The sequence below is a fragment of the Cebus imitator genome, unplaced genomic scaffold (genome assembly GCF_001604975.1).
Source record: "Cebus imitator isolate Cc_AM_T3 unplaced genomic scaffold, Cebus_imitator-1.0 Scaffold340, whole genome shotgun sequence".
NCBI lineage: Eukaryota > Metazoa > Chordata > Mammalia > Primates > Cebidae > Cebus > Cebus imitator.
This window is the reverse complement of record NW_016107655.1, coordinates 2,460,268-2,470,168: the sequence shown is the minus strand read 5'-3', so window position 1 is coordinate 2,470,168 and position 9,901 is coordinate 2,460,268.

The following is a 9,901-nucleotide window of genomic DNA, read 5'->3' as shown; positions in this document are numbered from 1 at the left end:
ATCCAGAATATATAAAGAACTCTCACAAATCATTAAAAACAAAACAAACAACTCAATTTTTTTAAATGGATAAAACATTGGAACAGATACTATTTTGTATTTTGGTTTTTTTGAGAAAAAGTCACACTCTGTTGTCTAGGCTGGAGTGCAGTGGAGCAACCTCGGCTCATTGCAACTTTCACCTCCCGGGTTCAAGAGATTCTCCTGCCTCAGCCTCCTGGGTAGCTGAGACTACAGGTGCACACCACCATGCCCTGCTAATTTTTGTAATTTTTTAGTAGGGATGGGGTTTCACCATGTTGGCCAGGCTGGTCTTGAACTCCTGACCTCATGTGATCAGCCCATCTCGGTCTCCCAAAGTGCTGGGATTACAGGTGTGAGCCACCGCACCTGGCCTGTACAGATACTTTATAAAAGATGTGTGAGTGGCCAATAGCCACATGAAAAAATGTTCAATATCACTAGTCATCAGAGAGTTGCAAACTAAAACCATAATGAAACACCATTACATACCCACTAGAATGGGTAAAATGTAAAAGGCTGACAATATCCAGTGTTGAGAGATGGGGAGCAACTGAGACTCTCACACATTATTGATAAGAATGTATAACAACACAGCACATTGGAAAATAGTGTGGTATCTTACAAAGTGAAGCATACACTTTCCACATACCCAGCTATTCCATTCTGAACTATTCACAAAAGAGAAATGAAAATATAGTGTGGGCCAGGCATGGTGGCCTATAATCCTAACACTTTGGGAGGCCGAGGTGGGTGGATCACTTGAGGTCAGGAGTTCGACACTAGCCTGGCCAACATGGTGAAACTCTGTCTCTACTAAAAATACAAAAATTAGCCTGGCATGGTGGCACACACCTGTAGTCCCAGCTACTCAAGAGGCTGAGGCAGGAGTATCGCTTGAACCTGGGAGGTGGAGATCGCAGTGAGTCAAGATCATGCCACTGCACTCCAGCCTGGGTGACAGAGTAAGACTCCGTCTCAAAAAAAAAAAGAAAAGAAAAAGAAAGAAAAAGAAAAGAAAATATTGCTTGCACAAAGACTTCTAAGTGAGTTTTCATAGCAACTGTTAGGAATAGACGTTGGAAATAGTTGCTCGGTGCCACGAAGAAAAGTTAGCACTGAGACAAAGGATCTTTCAGCAACACATTTTTTACTTCCTGGACTGCGGGAAAGGTGCTCTCACTAGCCATTTTGCCGTGAGAGAACAAAGAATAAAGGAAAGCAGACAAATTTATCCTTTATGCATTTGGTGTTGTCCTTACTGCTGTGTCTGATCTCCGTTGGCTAGAGCCAGACCTCACAATCTAAACTAAAACCCAATTGGCTAACAACTTAAAACTACTCTAAACAGATAAAAGCAATGGAGAGCTGGGACATGCCTGTGAGCACGTCAAGCACAGATATCTTGGTTAAAGTATAAGGATATAGAATGTAATACATGCCTCTAAGCATGACATATCTAACAGCTACATAGGATAGGGCTTAACAAAGTTATTAGCACACTTGTTCTTTAACAAGAAACGAAACTTTAAAAAGGAACTATTCCACTTCCCACAGCAACTTTATTTTTAGTAACCAAAAACTGTAAACAACCCAAATATTTATCAGCTGGTGAAAGGATAGACTGTGGTATATCCATGCCATGGAATACTACTCAGCAATGAAAAAGGAACAGAATATTAATACAAATAGCTTGAATGGATCTACAAAGAATAATGCTAAGTGAGAGAAATCAAACTACATACAGAAGACTATATGTTGCACGACCAATTATTCTATTCACAAAAAATTTTAGAAAAGGCAAAACTGTAGTGACAGAAAGTAAATCGGTAGTTACCTGGGGCTGGAGGTTGAGGGAGGAACTTGCCTGCAAGGGTAACAAGGAAACTTCTCCATGAAGATGGAGAAGCTAGGCGCAGTGGCTCACTCCTCTAATCCCAGTACCTTGGGAGGTGGAGGCAGACAGATCACTTGAGTTCAGGAGTTCAAGACCAGCCTGGCTAACATTGTGAAACCCTGTCTCTACTAAAAATACAAAGAAATCAGCTGGGTATGGTGGTGTGCACCTGTAATCCTAGCTACTTGGGAGGCTGAGGCCAAAGAATCACTTGAACTCAGGAGGTGGAGGTTGCAGTGAGCCGAGATCGTACCATTGCACTCCAGTCTGGGTGACAGAGTGAGATCCTGTCTCAAAAAATAAAAATAAACAATAAATAAATAGATGGAAATTATCTAAATCTTTATTATGGGTGTGGTTATACAATTGCATATAATTACCAAAATTTCTTAAACTATACACTAAAATGATTGAATTTTATTATATGTTTTTATTTTGTTATATCTTATGAAAAATGCAGGTACAAGACCATTCAAAAATTGTGGCTGGGTGCGGTGGCTCACACCTGTCATCCCAGCACTTTGGGAGGCTGAGGTGGGTGGATCATGAGGTCAGGAGTTCAAGTGCAGCCTGACCAACATGATGAAACCCCATTTCTACTAAAAATACAAAAATTAGCAAGGCGTGGTGGCACATGCCTGTAGTCCCAGCTACTCAGGAGGCTGAGACAGGAGAATCGCTCGAATCTGGAAGGCAGAGGTTGCAGTGAGCTGAGATCTTGCCACTGCACTCCAGCCTGGGCAACAGAGCGACACTCAGTCTCAAAAACAGAAAATACTAATAATTGCTCTGACTCCGTGGTCCATGCCTTTCCCATCTTCCTGTGCTTTCATCCCTACCTAGCCTGCATATCTCTGGTACTTCCCTCTGACTTCTAGGAAAAAACTCTCTGTGCCTCTCCAGGGCCAACCCCTTTGTATAAGTGCTGGATTCCATTTCTCCTTCTGCACCAGTCACTTTGGAATTGTGCTCGGGTGAGCAAGATGGGTCCTGCCAAAAAGGTCGGAGAAAGCAAGCTGGTGAACCGGGAAAGACCTGACCCTCAACAGAGTTTAGCCAAGGGCTGTCTTAAATAAGACTGCACTATTCGTGGTCTTCAACACTGGAGCCGTCTCATTCTCCACAAGGACTTTAGGCTCCATGCTCCAGTTTGTCCCTTGCCCGATATCTTTTAAGATCAGTCTAATCTCTTTCATCCTATCCTCACTTATGTGGGTCTCTTAAACAAAATATGTGCCTTCTTTTCTGCAGAAATTTTCAGGTTCTTCATAGAGATTGATGCCATTGTGAAACTCTAAGGAAGGGCACTGATTATGTAATCTCCCAGGCATTTTTGACCAGTGCCCACACAACACATCGTGAGGGCTTCTGCACAGAATAAGCCAGACATTATCGTACCTCTCAAGAGACACTTCCGCTTCAACCTGCCAGGTCAAAGAACGGAGCTTCCCAAAGGAGCTGAAGGGCAGCTGTGCCCTCAGGAGGCAGCAAAAGGTAGGCTTGGAGGAGGCAAACTTCTCTCCCACCACCTTCTCCTACGAATACAAAGGGTAAAGTTTACACGATTAGACCGAAAGGCAGCTCTGGGTCAGTCTTTTCCTGGATTAGCAGGTTTGGTGCTGGGGTCATAGGATTAGCCCTGGGCCTCTGCGACGCGGGACCTGAAGTTTTTCTTTGGAAGGTCTTGGCTTTGGCCCTGGAGTACTGGAGCTCAGAGTCCTGGAACTGTCCGGAGTACTGCCCTCACAGAAGCATCCCCACCCCCGGCTCATCCTTGGTGGATGTATGGGAGCCCAGCAGCCAGCACGGAAAGCAAGCCCTGAAGTGGTAGAACCAGATGAACAACACTGAGCCTGCCAGCTTCCTGGCCCAAGTGCCCACACCAGTCCTGACAAGGCCTGGAATGAGCCACCTCAGTGGGAAAAAGGAAGAGGAAGCTGAAAAGAGGAGCGAATACCTTCACCCTGGCTCCACCCCAAACTCCCAGCCTGCTGGATGGCAAGAGATGAAAGAGAAAACGCCAAACCCCTCAGCAAAAGAAAGCCAGAGAGGAGAAGCAAGAGAGAGATGTCAACAAAATTCTGGAAAGGGGAAAACAGACAAATGAGATTCTTGCCTTTCTCGCTGCTGAGCGTTTGGGAAAGAAGCTCCAACAAGCTTAGGAGGCACCAGACACCTCTATAAGGGGGCCAGGGTGGATCCCAAACAGGACTGTTGGTAAGAACCTGAAGAAGGGGAGCACTCTCAAGATCCTCTCCCTCACTACATAAAGGGAACATCAACCCTTATCCTGTGTCCCTCCTCGCTGACAGACTGGAGAGTTATCATCTGGAGAGCCTAAAGGCAGGGGTGGCAGTGGTAGGGTCCTGGTAGTGCTAATTCCCTCCAACCCCCTTTATCGCCCCATGCTCATTCTGCTCTCCAAATGCGGCTGCCAGCCTCCAGGCAGGAGGCTCAGAGGATCCTTCACTGGAAATCTTGCTGGCCCAAGGGAAATGATCTACATATTCTGCTACTTTGGGCTCCCCAATATCAGAGCCAGAATCCTATCCCACCCTTTTTCTGTGAAATCCTCCAAGAATCCAGATCTGCTCCCACACAGGGCTTCCATCAGCTGCTAACTGTCTCACTCTTAAATAGGATCAGCCAAGAATCAAAGTCATTTGAGGGAAGCCTTAACTACAAAAAACAGAAACCAAAACAAACTAACAGAAAACATGAACTTTAAGGAAACAGAGATAATGTGAAGATCTGAATAAGAAAACAATTTTCATTATTATTACTACCCCCAGGCAGATAAGAGAAGGTAATTAATTCATGAAACAAGAAGATGATGTTGTAAAAAGGAACACTGGACAAGAAACAGCTCTTAAATATTAAAAATGACCGCAAAAATACAGAAGGTTGAAATTTAAAAAGCAAGAAATTTTCCAGAAAAGAAAAGATAATAGGAAAAAAAGTTAAAAGTTAGAGAATCATTTAGGACATTCTAACATCCAAATAATTGAAATTCCAAAAGAGAGAACAGATAAATAGGAGAAAAGTAACAATTAAATCGTCTGAGAAAAATTCCCAGAGCTTAGGGACATGAGGTACCAGATTGAAGGGCTCACACAGGACTCAGGATGAAGGACGAAAACATATCAAGGCACATTACTGGAAACTTCAGAACACCAGGCATGCAGAGAAAATCATGAAAGCTTCCAGAGAAAGAGAAAACAGTTTATATCTAGAGATCACCAGTGAGAAGTGCATTATTTTTCTCAATAGCAACATCAAAAGCAAGAAGACAATGAAACAACTCTGTCAAAATCAGAGGGAAAATTCTTTCTCACTTAGAATTTTATACCCAGCCAACTATCAATAGTGTATGAGGGTAGAATAAAGCCACTTTGAGACACAAGTGGTTTTTTAAAAAATTTGCCTCCCACAGATCCATTCTCAGAAAGTGACTAGACAAGTAAACCCAGAAGGAGGGAGAAAAGAAACCCAGGAAATGAGGGACCACACAGAAGAGAACTGAGAGGAAGGACCACAAGGAAGATGGAGGGCGATTTCAAGATGAAAGCTGTTTGGTAGGACCAGAGAGCGACCCATCCCAATTCTCCAGGTGGGATGCCACCAGAGATGATAGACCTGATACAACACCAGTGGGTCCACATTCATTGAGGGAAATTTAGAGTTATGTGTGGCCATTTTGGCATAACTTAATGCTAAATATATAGAACAGGCAGATGAAAAGGCAAAGTTAAACTCCAACCGAAACAAAAGTTGTGTAAGAAAGAAAATTTAATCACAGCACAGTAAATGGTTCAGTTCTTAACAATATTTATGTAGTCACAATAATATAAACATTGGAGAGTAATTTAACCAAAAATGCTATGTAGTAGCCATGTCAAGAGGATGAAGGAAAGAAATGTGTGTGGTATACAATCCTAATCTTTCATAGTAGGAATTAGGAATTATTGTATCCTTTTTATAAGAGCATCTTCATGTTTCACCTAAAGCAGAAACATCATGAGAGAAGAAAAATAAGAATATTCAATAGAAATTCAAGTGTAAACATGGAACATCTTTAAAAGTTTAGGCCAGGCGTGGTGGCTCACACCTGTAATCCCAGCTCTTTGGGAAGTCAAGGTGGGTGGATCACCTGAGGTCAGAAGTTTGAGACCAGCCTGGCCAACATATGAAACCCCATCTCTACTAAAAATACAAAAATTAGCCAGGTGTGGTGGTAGGCACCTGTAATCCCAGCTACTCGGGAGGCTGAAGCTGGGAAGTGAAGGTTGCAGTGAGCCAAGATCGTGCCATTGCACTCCAGCCTGCACAAGAAGAGTGAGATTCTGTCTCAAAAATAATAAAAATGAAAACAAAAAAAATTTAAAAAGTTTAAAGTGATGTCTCTCTGGAATGGAACTTTGTGTGTGGTGGGGGAAGGAAAACAGGGTACCGCTTTCTTACATTGTAGAACTATTTGACTTAATTTTCCCTTTTTTGAGATGTATTTAATATATAATAAACCACACCTATTTAAAATGCACAATTTGATAAGTTTTGTCATATGTACACCACAGTCAAGATAGTAAACATATCCAGCACTCCTCCACCTCACTTTCCATATGCCCTTTGTAGTCTTCCTTCCCTCCAGGATTACTCCTAGGAAGGCATATGTGGGGGACTAGAGATCAATGGCCACTCAAGAATGGTTCAATACTTCCTGCCACTATTTCAGTGAACCAAGAAGTCCGCGCTTCCAGTCCAGGTTCTCCAGATACCAGCCTGTGAAAGACATCTCACAGTTCAACCTGGACTTCAGCAGTCAGCTTGAGAAGTGTCTCCTCCAGGAAGCCCATCATGACTGCCTGTTTGTGCCTATTCTCCCTTCCTTCAAGGTGTAACTCTCCACTTTATAGTGTTTTTGTTTCTTTTTCCCCTGCACTCAGTGGCCTGAGAGCCCTGCAAGAATGGAAACCCCCTTTGACTCATAGGGGCTGTCTCAGAGCAGATGCGCAGGGAAGGTTTGTTGATTGAAGGTATGAAATACATGACAGAATGGATATGTGGAAGGGTACATGGGTGAGTGAATGCAAGGTGTTTTCCCATGTCAACGAGATAAGGCTGTTTATATTAAAGATAGTGCCTCTTTAAAGACCACAATGAAAGCCCAGCAGAGGCTGAAATGGGAGGAAAGCTCAGAAACACAGCTGGAGCCATGAGTCCATTCTTGGAGAGGTCTGAGAGACACCTGTCCCAGGAGGAAATCCTGTCCCAACATCTCTTCTCCTCCCTCTATCCTCACTCCCAACCTCAGAGCCATCAATCCATTCTTGGAGAGGTCTGAGAGACACTTGTCAGAGGAGGAAATCCTGTCCCAACATCTCTTCCCCTCCCCTACCATCATCCCCAACCTCACACTCAAGACCACTGAGGGAGCCCTGGGCTGAGCTGACCCCAGCAACTGGAGATGTGACTCACTAGGGGGCACTCTTCCATCACACTGGCCCTGCCCCAGAAGGCACAAACCCTGCCCTAGGCCCTTTCTTGCAAATTCAGGGGCCTCTTCACGTTCCCTGCTGCCTCTTGTCAAGAGCAGAGGATCTTTCCAGGCAGCAATGGCACATCTACCAAATCAATATTCACTCAGTATAAGGTAGCTTTGCAGAAAACGCAGGCGTCTGCGGTTACATTGATATTTCAACACGGTCTTCTTTTATTGGCTGGCCAGAATGTGCCCATTTTTGGATCCCCACCCCATTCCTTCCCAGTCTGATGGCTATCCACACAAAAATAAACTCAAATGTGCACTCCTGCAGTTCATCTATTTATTCGCCAATATCCGTTAGATACATCTTCCATGCAGGACTGGGAATTGTGAAGGCTCTGGGCAATCACAGACCCAAAAGAAAGGGGAGGAAACGGGAGCAGTGTTCAGAGCTCCCTGCCCATTGTGTGACCTCACCATTGGTAGGAACCCTCTTAATCCTGGGCTAGCAGGGGCACCAGAAAGAAAGGGCCACAGAGGAAGGCCAGGGGCTCAACGAATGTGCAGTTTGGAGAGGCAGGGCCCCTTCATTTACTTAGGACAACATCCTCTTACCTGAACCATTGTGGGGCCTAATTTCATAAATGCTCCAACTCTGGGGGATTAAACCCCCAAAGACACAGACCCCGTGAGTTCCTTTGTCCCTAATGGAGATTTCAGACCTGAAGCAAGAGAGTGAAAGGAAGAGGGGCAGCAGTGGAAGGAAAAGGCTTGGGGGAGAAAACCTAGAGGCAGTGACGAAGGGAGGGGTGGAGAAGGGCTGAAGAGGGGACAAAGAGAAGGCCTCCCACTTGGGTCTTCTTCTGGAGCACGGGACCTTCCATCCTATTGTTGAGATTCTTCCTATGAATTTGCTTCGTGCTCCAGATTCTGGTAGCCTTCCTGTTCCCATAACCTGTCAGAGGGAGTGCCCAGGGGAAGCTGGAAAAGTGAATTTCACAACTAACAGTCATCCTTTGATCTTGCCACCGGCACCCCGGAGCTCTCCTCTACTGAGCAACCATTTGGGAAGTAAGGGGGAACATTTCCTTCCCAGCTGCATGGGAGGAGCTGCTAGGGTCCCACCAAGCACTCATTTTCATATTCTGGTTGGGTGCAGTGAGATGCAGCTGCAGGGCCAGCCGAGGCCATAAACCAGGCACAGACACAGACCCAGGCTAAGAAGAGGCGAGGGTGTGGGTGCCTGGATCCTTTGCTAAGCCCTGTACACACCTATGCTGCAGCCACACCCCAAGGAGCTACACTTCCCAGAGCAAAGGCCTCCAGCCTGGCTTACTCTGAGAACTAGGTCACCTCTGCATCTTGTAGGACTCCTGACCCAGCCAGGCACATTGTCATCTGGGAAGAATCATAACCTGCAGGAGGAAGAAAGGAGGTAAAGGAGAAATGGACAAAGTAGACTAAGAGAGACAAAGGTGGAGGAAGAGAGCCTCTCTCCCCGCTGCTGTAAGCAAAGATTCATATGCAAGCGGGCTGGCCAGCCCGGTGTCCCCTGTGGAGGTCTGACTCTGGCACATCTGAACGGTGGTCACTTTCTCAACCAACTACCCTGCAGAGCTGGGGTGGCTGCCAGCTTAAGCAGGCTCCACGGAGAACATTGGCAGGCCATGCTTGAAAGATCCTGCCCTCCATTCTTCCTGCAGAGAGAAAGGGAAGGGAAAAATACGAAAAGTACATGCACATTTCTCATTTAGGTTTTGGGATCCCTCTCCCCCTTCTGTCCCCTTGGGAGGCAGAAATGAGCAATCATGGGGACCTGTGTGGCTCTGCAGCAGGCCTGTCCGCTCCAAGATGTACCTTCTTTGCTCTAGCTGCCTTGAACTGATGCCTTTCTGCAACCGTCTTAAGAATATTTGTCAAACACGTTGTCAGGTATCCCCCCAAATGCCTGAAAGACATGTGATCTTTCCGGAGATTTTACAACCCAGAGTACACATGTCCACAACCATTCCCCTCCTCCACCAATTACGCTGTCCATAAGGTACAGCCACCCAGAGACCTCTTCCCTTTTATTTCTAAAATTCCTACCTACAGTGGCATACTGGCCACAGCTTCTTTGTAAAGTGGTCCTTGGAAAGCCAAATATCCCTTAGCTTGGCACAAACGACCCATTTGCTCAATCATCTCAGATCCAATCACTATTTGAAACATAGTATTTGGCTTCCAAGTAAAACACACACACACACACACACACACACACACACACACACACACACACTTTTTGTGGGAGCTTTATTAAAAATTAACAATGTCCCTGGCTATTAAGCTTCCAGAGTTTCCTTGTCCCTGGTTCCCTCCAGTGAATTTGGGAATTGCAAACTCCGTGCTGAGGGAAGGACCCAGCCAAGGGAAGAAGAAATCAGCCCTGACTCTCTGGGTGGACAGGGGCCTGACTGCCCCCACTTCACCCCAGCTGACTTGTAGAGAGGCCCTGTGTGGTG